Source organism: Cygnus olor, chromosome 10, assembly GCF_009769625.2.
Source record: "Cygnus olor isolate bCygOlo1 chromosome 10, bCygOlo1.pri.v2, whole genome shotgun sequence".
Taxonomy (NCBI): Eukaryota; Metazoa; Chordata; class Aves; order Anseriformes; family Anatidae; genus Cygnus; species Cygnus olor.
The window spans coordinates 11441242-11453098 of NC_049178.1; the positions used below are offsets into that span (position 1 = coordinate 11441242).

An 11857-nucleotide genomic window follows, 5' to 3' on the forward strand; every position below is an offset into this window, starting at 1 on the left:
CCTTTGTCTGTCTCACTCTGTCTTTTCAAGGTATTGGGAATGGGCTCAGGACACTGGAGCTCACAACATCACCATAATATCTGTATAGCAAAAAAATGACAACAATCAGCCTCATCAGTGAGAAGATGAAGCACATGTTGATTTGAAGAGTCTCTCAATATGACTTGTTGATCAGTTGCCTTCAAATCAACAGCTCAACAGACCTCCGCTGCAGGGATCAGTCAGGTTGGGGGATATGTCAGCACAGGATAGGACAGAATCCAAGCAAAAGCAGAGTAAACTAATGCCTGAGACTCTCAGTGGGCTTTGGATTTGGTTCAGAAGAAGTCTGGGTAGATATTCCTTTGGGGCAAGAAGGGTTGTGTTCTGTCTCCCTGCTACAAGACACAAATTCATGGCACATTGTGAATTTATTTGTATTTGCACCTCTCTGGGGAAAGGGAGAACAGAACTTTGGGAAAATAAAAATTTTGTTAACCCCAAGATTCCTGGCAGCACCATTTTCACAGAATGTCAAGGGGCAGAGCAGCTGGCCTTTAGGGCAGTCAAATACCTAAAGAAGCACCCGGAGCCATTTCCAAAATAAGCACCTGTTTCAAGAAGCAATACCTATTTCATCAATAGAGGAGAGAGGCATAAAAAATCCCCATGGATTTCCCTTCTCTGGTCCCTCTGAAATCCGCCACACTTTAAGCGATTTCCCTCTAGCACTGATTGCCTGTTACTCTCCCCAAGACACGAACACCAACCTTTATTGTTTCAAAGCCATGGGCAAAGCACCGAAGAAAATCTACTGCAAAGCTTTGTTGGTGAGTAGCTTTTGAGACTCACAGTATTTTGTTTTGTGGTTGCCGGATCTCTGTGCTTAGGGGTCATCATCATCTGCCCTAGATAGAACATGATTAATAAAGAACCGTTTTAATGTAATTTTCGCCGCTGACCTTAATTGCACAGGTCAGAAATGAAAGCAGCTCACCATATGCCAGACATTAAGGTCTCGAGCAATTCCCCAGCAAACGTTACACTCCCTTGGATTGGATTGGAGCCCAGCCAGGCTGCACTCATTGAAACTTATAAATTGCCTTTATCTTGCTGGCAATGTAAAATTAAATTGGTATAAGGGATATTGCATTGTTGATGAAGATGTACAAGGCAGAGTTAACTCCGATACAGTGAACTTATCACAAGATATGAGAAATATCTTAATTGGCTCAACACCTTCCTTGAGTGGCCTTGAAGAAACCCAGTGTTCCTGAAAACTGCAGCACCATTAAAGGAGATAGTCATTGTTCATTCTCCTCGTGTTTGAATTGTGCTGCTTTTCCTATACTGCTCATGAATGGTAAGGGGCAAAACAGGACATATAGCAGTTTAGAAATGATGATGCTGTAGTGAGCTATGATTTTATCTAAAAAGTTCTTTTCTTGTGATGTATTTATTGCCTGTAAGCCTTCCCTTGCTACAATTCTTTACCAAGCTCTGTTTCAATCCATTGTCCACACAGGGCTCATTTTGTTAAGTTTTCTCATCTCTAGCTATAATGACAATTGGATGATGTAAATCTGTAAGCAGCAGGGAGTCTTTGGCTGAAGATGAACTCTGGTGAACATTAACCCTTCTGGGCTCTCTTAACATTTGGACCCAGACTTTGGAATTAAATGAAAATGAAAATCTTTCCAGTAATTTTCTCCTCTCATGAATTCAATCAGAGAAATTAAAGACAGCCAAGACCTTTTAGGTCACAGTGTCCTGCTTTCCTTTTGTCAGTCTTTGTGGCCTCTGTTAAATCCGTTTGAGAAGATTGGGAAGTTATCGTATTACTCACTTGTTACAATCCTTCTAGAATTATAACTATATTAAGGTAATTGTCCCATCTGAGGCAGACATTTTCCATAGAGAGGGAGTAAGGAAGGCAGTGTTCTTACTTTCAGGGGCTTATATTCTCAAACAGCACAGCTCAATAGAGATGGTTGAGCAGCAAAGCAGTGGGGCTTGACGGTTAAGCCAGCAGGGACCAAGTGGCGTAGTAGAAAAACCCTCAAAAATCACTAGGGCCTTTCCCATTCCTGTGATGAATGTGCATGCAGTCGTGGAAGGAGGTTACAAACACACAGGAGATGTCATCACCAGGAATTACTTGCATGCCCAATCACAAAACCAAAGTGCAGTGTATCCTACTGCGGGTTATGAGGCTATGAGCTATGGGGCTGTGAGCCCTAGGACCTTTGTGAAAGACGGCATAATGCTTCGGCCAGCTATGTTTACAAAGGGAAAACTATGTTGGATGAGTGAGCTACAGGCTGGACAGTGAGCTCTGAAAGGCTGGCATCCATCAACCAGTCGTCCTTGACCCTGGGCAGTGTCCCATGTGTGTATAAATGACCAGAACTCCTGGGTCCTTGATACCCTATCATAAAGGGACTAACGCCCTTAGTTGTCAGACTCAGATACTTGCCCACTGTCCTTGATATGAGATCCAATCTCTTTAAGATGTAAGGGCGGCTGAATTTTCCCCCTGTGATCCTAAAGAAGGGATCAGCACTCAGAGATTTATGCTGCCTGGAGTACTGTACCTGGAGTGCAATCCATGCACCCTGCACGTTCCTCTGCTCACATCATAATAGCCAACATGGACAATGTTCAGTTTTCAACAATTCCCACAGGACCTGCAGTCTCCCTGTAAGTTTGTGGCTATCCTGAAATTGGCAGTCCTCTAAGTGTCAACTGTAGAGCTGGTGCCATGCTGGGAGGAGCAGGGGATGTCCCACGAACCATCCATCTGTACGCAGGAGGAATCAGTACCTTTTAGCCCCTAGGTGTTAGGGTGACAAGCTCTAACAAATGCAGCAGATGGGTATCTGGTGGAGAGTCTTTAGTAGGCTGGCTGAGTGCCTGACAAACCACAGGGAGAAAATCACAGTATTAAAAGAAGCCCCATGCAGAAACATACTGAAATCTTGCCAGCACTACATCCGACCAGCTCCTGAAAGGGCTTCCTGCACCGCGGAAGTCAAACCTGCTGTCTTCTGCATCCGCTTTCTACTTTTTTTCCCAGCCCCAATGCCATGAAATGGCTTTGGTGAGCAGCTTGCCAAAGTGGCCATCTCCCACGGTGTCTCTTCTCATGTTCTCTTAGCACCTGAGGGAAGGGACAGAAAAAGCAGTATTCAGGTTGTACATGGGCCATGTCTAGAAGTTTTTAAAAAGAGGAGAAGATTTCAGCAGAACGCATCTACTAACCGGCTTCTTCACCTAATTAGCTGTGGAAAAGTCACCAGATGGACATAGATTTTAATGATGGCTTCATTCAGAGTCTTGGAGGAGTGGGTGGGGTATAAGAGATAATTATCTTGACTTTTAGATGTAAAAGGCTTCTATTTTATTCTGCTTTTTTTTTTTTTTTCTCTAGTTCATTTTTAATGAAAGAGAGGAACAGTGAAATTCAAAACATCAAATAAAAAAGGAAGGTTGACAATCCATCGTTTAATCTCTGCTCAGTGCCAGGCTGGAGTGACATTTCTAAGGATTGGTTTGATGGGAAGCTTGTTTGTTCATAAATTGCCACAAAATGGCATTCTGGGTTTAGCCAGGGACTTTTCCCCTCCCCCTGTGCACTAGGAGGAAACTTAAAGCAATCTTATTAAATGCTACAGGGGTGGGAGGTGTGTTACCATGACACAGAAAAAAATACAGATAGGAAATGCCTCTTGCACCCATTCTCATTCCTTCCCTTCACACACATCTGCTCATACCCAGTGCTCAATAAGGGGCATCAAGATGAGGTTGTGAAAGCAGTGCACAGCTGCCCCAAATGTTGATAAAAACCTCAGGGGATTAATGGGACCCTTCTTTAGCATAGAGAGCAGAGCTGATGTCTGCAGAGCAGGGGAGTTGCTACTACTGGTGTATGCAGGGAGAATGGAGAAGGAAGCAACCAGAAGAGCAGGACAAAGCTAGGTTTCCAGAGGATAATTCCTCTTCAGAGGCACAGGCAGCCAAGTGCACTTCCCTCTATGCCATCTGGCTCCTGTAGCCTGCTTCCATCTGGCTGGGGTAGGAGAAAACCCCTGAGTGACTTGGAGCACCAAGCAGCTGTGGGCACGAGGAGCAAGACTGCAGAAGGTTCTCAGGAGATGAGATTAAAGAAAAGTAAGTTTTATGGAATCAAAATCAGTCCAGTGAAATTGTGTGCTCTAAATGAATGCTTTGCACAGGTCTGAGGTATGATCACAGGTAACATACATGACATGCCTTTAGCCATATTGATTGGGGTTTGGTCAGAGCCTTGGTGATGGCTGGAAGTGAATTCCTGCTGATGTCTGGAAGTGAATTTCAATGAATACCTAATTAGAAGCAAAGCCACTTAATCCTGAAAAGGCAGAATGTTTTGCACATGTGTTAAGCAAAGGCCATTTCTGACCTCCGATCTGATTTTTTTGAGGCAAGTCTGATAGAAAAGTAAGAGCGCAAATGAGAATCAAAACCTAACAAATCCCCAAATTTCATTTGAACTCCCTTTGATGGCTGAGAATATGCACTGTATGGCTATCAGATTTGGCTGCTGTTGTCATTCAAATCAAGAGCACTCTCTAGGAACAAGTTTTCTTCTCTAGCATCATAGTGAAGGACCTGACTGTGGTGCACACAGATGCGAATGTAATATATATGAAAGAGTAGAGAAACAAAAGACAGAAGGTTTGTAATTTCTGAGGAAACTATGTAGGCAGCTGGATAAGTGGATCATGGTATCTGTAACTGAAATAAGTGAGACCTCTTACATCCATAAAATGAAGAAACCACTTGAGAACAATGTCTCTGGCGAGGCTCTAGCATTCGCTCAGCCTGGGTAACCCTTGAGACCAAACTTTCATACACTGCTCCAGCCCTCTTGGTGCAGCTGGTATGCAGAGGAGCAGAAGAAAGTCTGCAGAAATAGAAGTTAATGGGGAATTTCAAAGGAGGCCACTCAGAGCTCTTACAATGCCTCCCTTTGTAATCATGTTTTCAGTAAGGAAGGAAAGGCTGAAAGGGAAAAGATTTATTATTGTTGTTACCAATGTTTTACTGTCATTTTCCTAAGTTAGCAACAATCTTTTGTGAAATATGTCACTCTGAAATATTCAGGTCCAAACTCTTTCCTCAAGCCTTGGCATTAACCTCAACTGAGGGTCTTACTCTTAACCTGAAAGGAAGGAGTTTGGGACAAATCCGTGTGTCAACGGGGAAAACCTAAACCTGCACAATCCTTTAACTCAGTGAGCTGCCCATCAGTCACAAGAGAGGTCCTGTACTGGTTGCAGCTTTATCTGTATAGACAGGTACATGTGGAACAGTTGTACCTGTATCTGTATAGATAGGTACAAATACAGATACGGATTTATACATACACATACATTTATGTTTGTGTAGAAAGCTCTTTGATGGATGCTGGAAAGTATCATCACTGCTTTAGAAGGGTACAGGAAAGCTGGGATGAGAAAACAAAAAACTGCCTTGTAACCAAAAGAAATATCATGGTGCAATTAGGCATTCAGAGCAGAATCATCAAGTCTGGAGCTAAGCAAGGACCCGTGAGCTTGCACAGCCACTACTACAAGAATACCTTGTTGAGCATGGGGCCTCGCAAGCTGGTGGCCTCGGTGTGCCTCTCAGCAGACACTTGGCCCTTTTACTAGAGTAGCATTTCCTGGTGATTTACTGAGGACCTTGTTGAGCACGGGGTCAGACACCATTTCCAAAACCATTAAATTATTTTTGGCTTTTCATTCTAGCTTTACTAGTGACTTTAATAAAGCATGAAGTTGTGTTCTGCATTTTGGATAGAAATAAGTATGGTATTCATCATTTTGAGGTGCTGATATTGAACAGCTGCAAGTGCTTTTGGAACAGCCTAGAATTTGTTTGTTTGTGTATTTAACTGGCTGATTTAAAGTAAGTAGAAAAGTCTCTGGGATGTAAAGCTCATTCAATATTTGGAGAGAATCTTAAATAGCAAAATATGAAACATATATGGCTTCAAGCTTTAAAAAAGGAAACACGCAGAGATGAGTGTGGGGTCCTTTCTGCTAAGTACTGAACATTGTCTGGGTGAATTTCTTGAATGAATGATACAGCCAGAGGAACTGGGTATGCTGAGACCTGCCGTAGCAGTGCCCAGACTCTTGTAGGATCTGATCACACATTAGAAATGCCATGGTCAGGCTGGGGTGAGCAAACCATCATGAGGTTACGGCCGTGTCATTAGTGATGTTGTTTAGAGCGAGTGATGATCTAAGTGCTTTCTTGTTCTATCTGTGCTTTAATAATGCTCTTTTTTTTCCAATCCCATCCCCTATTTATTTGCATGGAGCAAGGCCATTGGAGTGACAAGCTGAGTTAACGAGATGGTTCATCATTTCCTCTCTCTGTAATTTTAATTCAGCAGATTGCTGCCTTGCATCTGCATGTGTGTCGGTGCGCCTCACACTCCTCTGACATATCACCTTTCCAGGGCTATCATTTTTCATCTAAGATTACGGACAGGCATTTGGAAAGTGGCCTCAACCAGCGAGGCGAGGAGAAGTTGGATCATTTTTATGAACCAAGGGGTAGAGTGATCCATAAAATATATGTCAAATTAGAACCAGTGCTTCACTGTAAGGAAGACACCAATTAATGGGTTCCAAGGGTTTGGATTTAATAGAGCAGAAGATTTACCAGCCTTTAAAAGCTTAATACCAACACCATTTATTGGTGAAATTGTTTGTCAGTGGCTAAGAGCTTCCCGACTTCCCCATGCCCCTTGCAAATGGCAACAACCATATCTATAGAGATTGACAGTGGTGCACTGCTCCTTGCTAAAGAGTTTTTTTAATCTTTTACGTGGATGGAGCATGAGTGGGGACTGGGATGCATTTTGTATAGGGAGTATGAAAAAATGCAACCCAGCTCAGATATGAATCTCTTTGCAACTCTGGCTCTCACCAAGTGGGAATATGCTAGCTCTGATGAACATTAGTAGTGCAGTGATTGTCAGGTAACTTGTTTGGCTTTGTTGGCTGCTTCCTCCTCTTTCTGTTCTTTTCCTCCAGGTTACCTGCTCATGGTCTTCAGAGGTTAAGCTGTGAGACAACCATTATCCTTAGCCCAGAGCTATCATCTCCTATGGGATATGGAAGCACATCTGATGGCCTGGAACTATGACGTTTTCTTCTGTGAACCTTGTAAAACCAACCTACAACCTAATAGGAAAGGGGTTGGAAGCCATCATTCCTTATCTCCAGGTAGATCCTTCAACTCCTCATGGCTTTGATTTGTCCATAGGGGCAAGGGTTATGCCTGGGTGGCACACAAAGAACCTGTTGTTGTTGTTGTTGTTGTTGGAGATATTGACCACAAAGAATGACTTCTAGCAAGCTGGTAAATTGTCATCAATATTGCCATGACACAAAGTACATTCCGCTTAAAAAATTATTATGTGCTCTCTAATCTTTATAAACAAAGTGATTTGCCATGCAAGATTATCTTAAGAGCATTTTTAAATTAGTACTTATTCCTTAAATGCATTATGTTTGTGGAAAGGCATGACTATGTGGTTTCACAGATAATATCATTCATCCTAAGAATGCAAAGAACTTTTAAAAGACCCAAACAAGTAAATGGAATGTAAATAAAAGAGAAAAGCAAAATATTTGGACTTCTGAAATTCCTCCAGGGTTGTTTTATGTGTTTAAGAATAGACTGTATTTTTCCTGTAAAATTTGCCTTGCAAAGAAAAAAAAGGAGAATTTTCAAGGATCTGAAGCTGCATAAGACTTTGAGCAAAGAAAATCATAGTCTTAGAGACACTGCCTATGGTTTTACAGTAACACACAGCCTAAAAAGACCCTTTCTTGGAACTTTCCCGCAAGAGAAGTCTTTCATTACCATAATACGTCCATGCCACCTATCGAAGAAAAGGTCAAATGTAAATTCAGACCATGGCAAAAGGTTATTCAGGTAAATCTCTACCTGAGTCCACTCAAAGTTCAAATTTATGACTCTGTTGAACAAAAGATGATGCAGGATGTTTACATAGCCAATGACATTTGTTTGCAGCACATTCTAAAAAAAAAGTTACCCAAGTCGTCTTTTGTAGCAAGATGTCAGATGCAGAGGGAGGAGAAACTTGAGGTACCTCTGCACGGGTCCTTTGACCCAGAAGAGATCTTTTGGGAGGAACAGTAATGGAGATGAGTCCTTCTGAATTTCATATCTATGTCTGTGTAAGCCCCAGTGATGGAAGTAAGAATGATGGCTCCTCCCTAGAGAACCTGAGAGCAGCATATGATGATCAACATTATGTTCCTCAAAGAACTGTAGAAAATTGGTATTGTAATCTAATGAAATGTAGAGGATATCTCCTGGAGGGGTAGATTATCATAGAGAATGTGTTCTTTTACTATAAATCTGTGATTTTATTTTACTGTTTTACTAATGATATACAGTGAGCCATAAGTGGGAAAGCCCCAAGAAACACAATGACAGTTGTTTATTATAACAATATTTATTATATTGCATTAATACAGGAATGTTTTCACTGAGGACAGTAGAAATTCTATTGTAGGGCAGGATTAAAGGAACCATATCAATGCCATGTGCTATGGTAAAAGAGACGCCATTAATTTCTTCTTGCTTTTTCAAAAGCAGCCTCAATTCAAACAGTTGGTTGATCTCCTCAGTAGACAAAAAGACCTTGGAATGTCCCCTCAGCAGTTTGTTCTAAAGGACCAGAATACAACATAATAAAGCATAAGTGGAAGTGAGACGTACTTTTTGAAAGACTGCTGGTAAGAAACCTTTCAGTGATGCTAGTGGTGAGGGTTTGATGCTGAAGGACAAAGATTTCTTTCGGAGCTGCCTGGTGGCATTGACCCACAACACCATGTGGTGCTTCCCTTTGTCTTCCACTGTTAGTGAATGAATTGCTCCCAGGGAGGCTTGTTCAGTGCCATACTCTGCAGAAATGAGGATGCTTTTGAATGATGGCTCACTCCATTGTCCTTCATATTGTTTCACTAAGCTCAGCTCAGACTGAAATTCCCAAGGCTAATCCTTCTTGCTAGCAACTGGGGGTGAGAAATGAAATCTGTGATGGAAAAGCTGCAAGGGATGGGGCCAGCTTGGCCAGGCCATCAACACTGCAGGTCAGCTCTTCCTTCCAGCACCTCCAGCCTGGCTCCAGTAGCTGTACCATAGTGGAGGTCCTGCTGTTACAGCTTTCCTGTGGCTGAGGCACTGCCGTTTTCAGCCCTTCCAGCCCTCTCCATCTGTCCACCTGCTCTTCCCCTTCCCTACAGACAGCACAGAGTCTGGAATAAGAATTGGTGAAGTGGAAGGGTATTCATCTTGCAGGAAAGGGATGCTGTGTGGGCTGGTGTAAGCCTATTCATTGCCTTTGGAGGAATGGCAGGACTGCAGAAAAAGGGGTGGCATCAGAAGGCAGTGGAAGGAAGGAATAGCACTGGCACGTTGAAGGAAGTAGTGGTGCTGGAATGGAGTTAGTTAGCAAGTGCTGTTAATAATGACAGCCACCTGTTTCATTAGCCATGGTTTCAAACAGAAAGGATGTGGTATGCAAATTACCATGCAAAGCAGGTTGGCAAAGTCCAGATAGGGACAGGGATTTGCCAAAGGCTCTGATAGCAGCTGAAGCAACAGATGTGTTGCACCAAAGAGTGCCAGGGAGGGAACAGACAAGCAGCCATGGCTGCACTTTCCCCCAGGCAAAGCAGAACAGTGAAATTGCCATTTGGCAATATTTCGGTCAGGTCTTTATATGGGTAGTTGACCTTGATTTGCAAGGCTGATTCATTAGGTGCCCTCCAGTTGGCACCTGCCTTATTACCCAGCACCTAAAGACATGTCAGCATGAAACCCAGACATAAAAATTTATCCCAGTCTAACTCATTGAAGGGACAGGAACTTATGGAGCACTAACATGTTACTTGCATAAATTGCATCTCATTGCTTTTTATAGCTTACTTGCACGCTATAAATTTTGTAAGGAGAGAGAAAGGGAGCTAGAGAAGATTGAATAAATGCAGACAGAGAAGTTCCTTTTCCTTCTAGCTGTACCAGAAGAGCAGTTGCTTCCCTTTGTCTGGAGGTGTGAGAAATAAGGATGAGCAGTGGATGAATTTCAAAATTCAAAGGCTTGGCTGGATTCAGATATGGCACCCCTCAGCCATATTGGCCAAGAAAACATGCAGAAGCCAGCCTGGCTGAATATCGTATGCCCCTGGAGCTCAGCTCTTAGTGAATGCGAACCAACTGTTGAAGGAATTTAGGATGAGACTTGACTGAACCTCTGCCAAGATTTGTCAGAGGCTGAGATTTGAAGAAAGATAGCCTTTTGAGATTAAGAAGAGCTAGGCTGGGTTTCTGGCTCTGCCTCATACTCCCGGGGTGACCCTGGGCAAGACATTTAATCATGCAAAAAGGAATACCAGCTGTATCCTTACTTTACAGGGCTGCAGGGGTGTTGAAAGGATAGATTAATTAAAGTTTAGGAGGAGAGACTCAAACAGAAGACTGACAAGCCCTACATAAATAGCTTGTTGCTAGAGCTAATGGGGAATACAAGTTTCAACCCTGCGTGAAATTCTGACATTACAACATTTGTCTACAAAACAAACAATTCTGGCAAAATAAAACCTTTATTCATTTCTAATGGGAAATATCAGCATGCTTCATTTTGGTTTATTTAAGGTACTTCCTGGATTTTGAATTCCTTTTCCCAAGATACTTTACCATTCCACAACTCTTAGGATGCGTTGTGGCTCCATAGTTAGAGGGGAAATGCTAGCACATCCTCACAGAGGTAACTTGGCTACGTATCCCTGTGGTAATATGCAAACCTCCTGAGCATAATTTTATTCCAATCACCACAAAAGTTCAGGCAAGAATCTGCTGCTTGTGAGATTAATCTAAAATTTAGATTCAGTTCAGCAAATCATAATATTTGATTTGAGGTCCACCAGCCTATCTCCTACAGGTTGTTTCATTCCAAGTTTCCTATCTCAGTTAAATCAATGTATTTTTAAGGATGGATTTTTTTGGAAACCATATGTTGCTGCTACAAGAACACATTGATGTCATATTACTTGCTAGCAATATGCGGTATATAGTGACTACTTCCATTTTCCAATTCACGTTAAAGCCCTTTATACTGCTTTATCAGTATGTTAGAGTAGAAACCCATACAGTTCCTTATGAACCTAGGATGATTTATAATATCACATAAAGGTTGAAATAGGAGGGTTTTTCTGCTTTCACTATAAACCACACAAAAAATGTTAATTCAGCCAAGTTTTCTACTTGCTTTGTAAATAAATGCAAATCCTTCAATATAAAATGAAATGGATAGGTTTTTAATCTATTATAAATAAAATAATTGTTTTTTTTTTTCTTGTTTATTTGCTTTTGTTATTCCTTACAGAAGCCTGAGTTCTGATAGATGCGTATAGGAACTCTTCTGCTCATCCACATGTAAGTTTGTTGGGAGAGATCGTGGTTTAAAAACTGCAGAGAAAAATAAAAGAGATTTGTGGGAAGATCAGGAAAGCAATATTTCAAAAGGACAAAAAAATCATGTGTTGTTCTACGTTTGACAGTGAATTCCAAATTACTTTCAATGTTGTCATGATAAAATTACTCAATTTCCCCCCAAAATAAAAATTCAAATCCTTTTTGAATGTAATTTACTATGCCATAAAAACAGCAACAACAAAAACCTACTAACAAAATCAAATTGTTAGGACTTTCTTGGGAAAAGTGATTTTTTTTTTTATGGACTGTCATAAAAATGCATAATTTCAGAGGAAATATGAACAGGAGA

The 11857-nt window shown here is 41.6% G+C and overlaps 1 long non-coding RNA gene across 1 annotated transcript; it reads left to right on the forward strand.

The window, feature by feature from the left end:
* The first annotated feature begins 3871 nt into the window (after positions 1-3871).
* Positions 3872-9797, forward strand: LOC121075609. Its single transcript, XR_005823068.1, has 2 exons — positions 3872-4149; positions 7071-9797. It is a non-coding gene; the product is annotated as an uncharacterized LOC121075609 (long non-coding RNA).
* The last annotated feature ends 2060 nt before the right edge of the window (positions 9798-11857 follow it).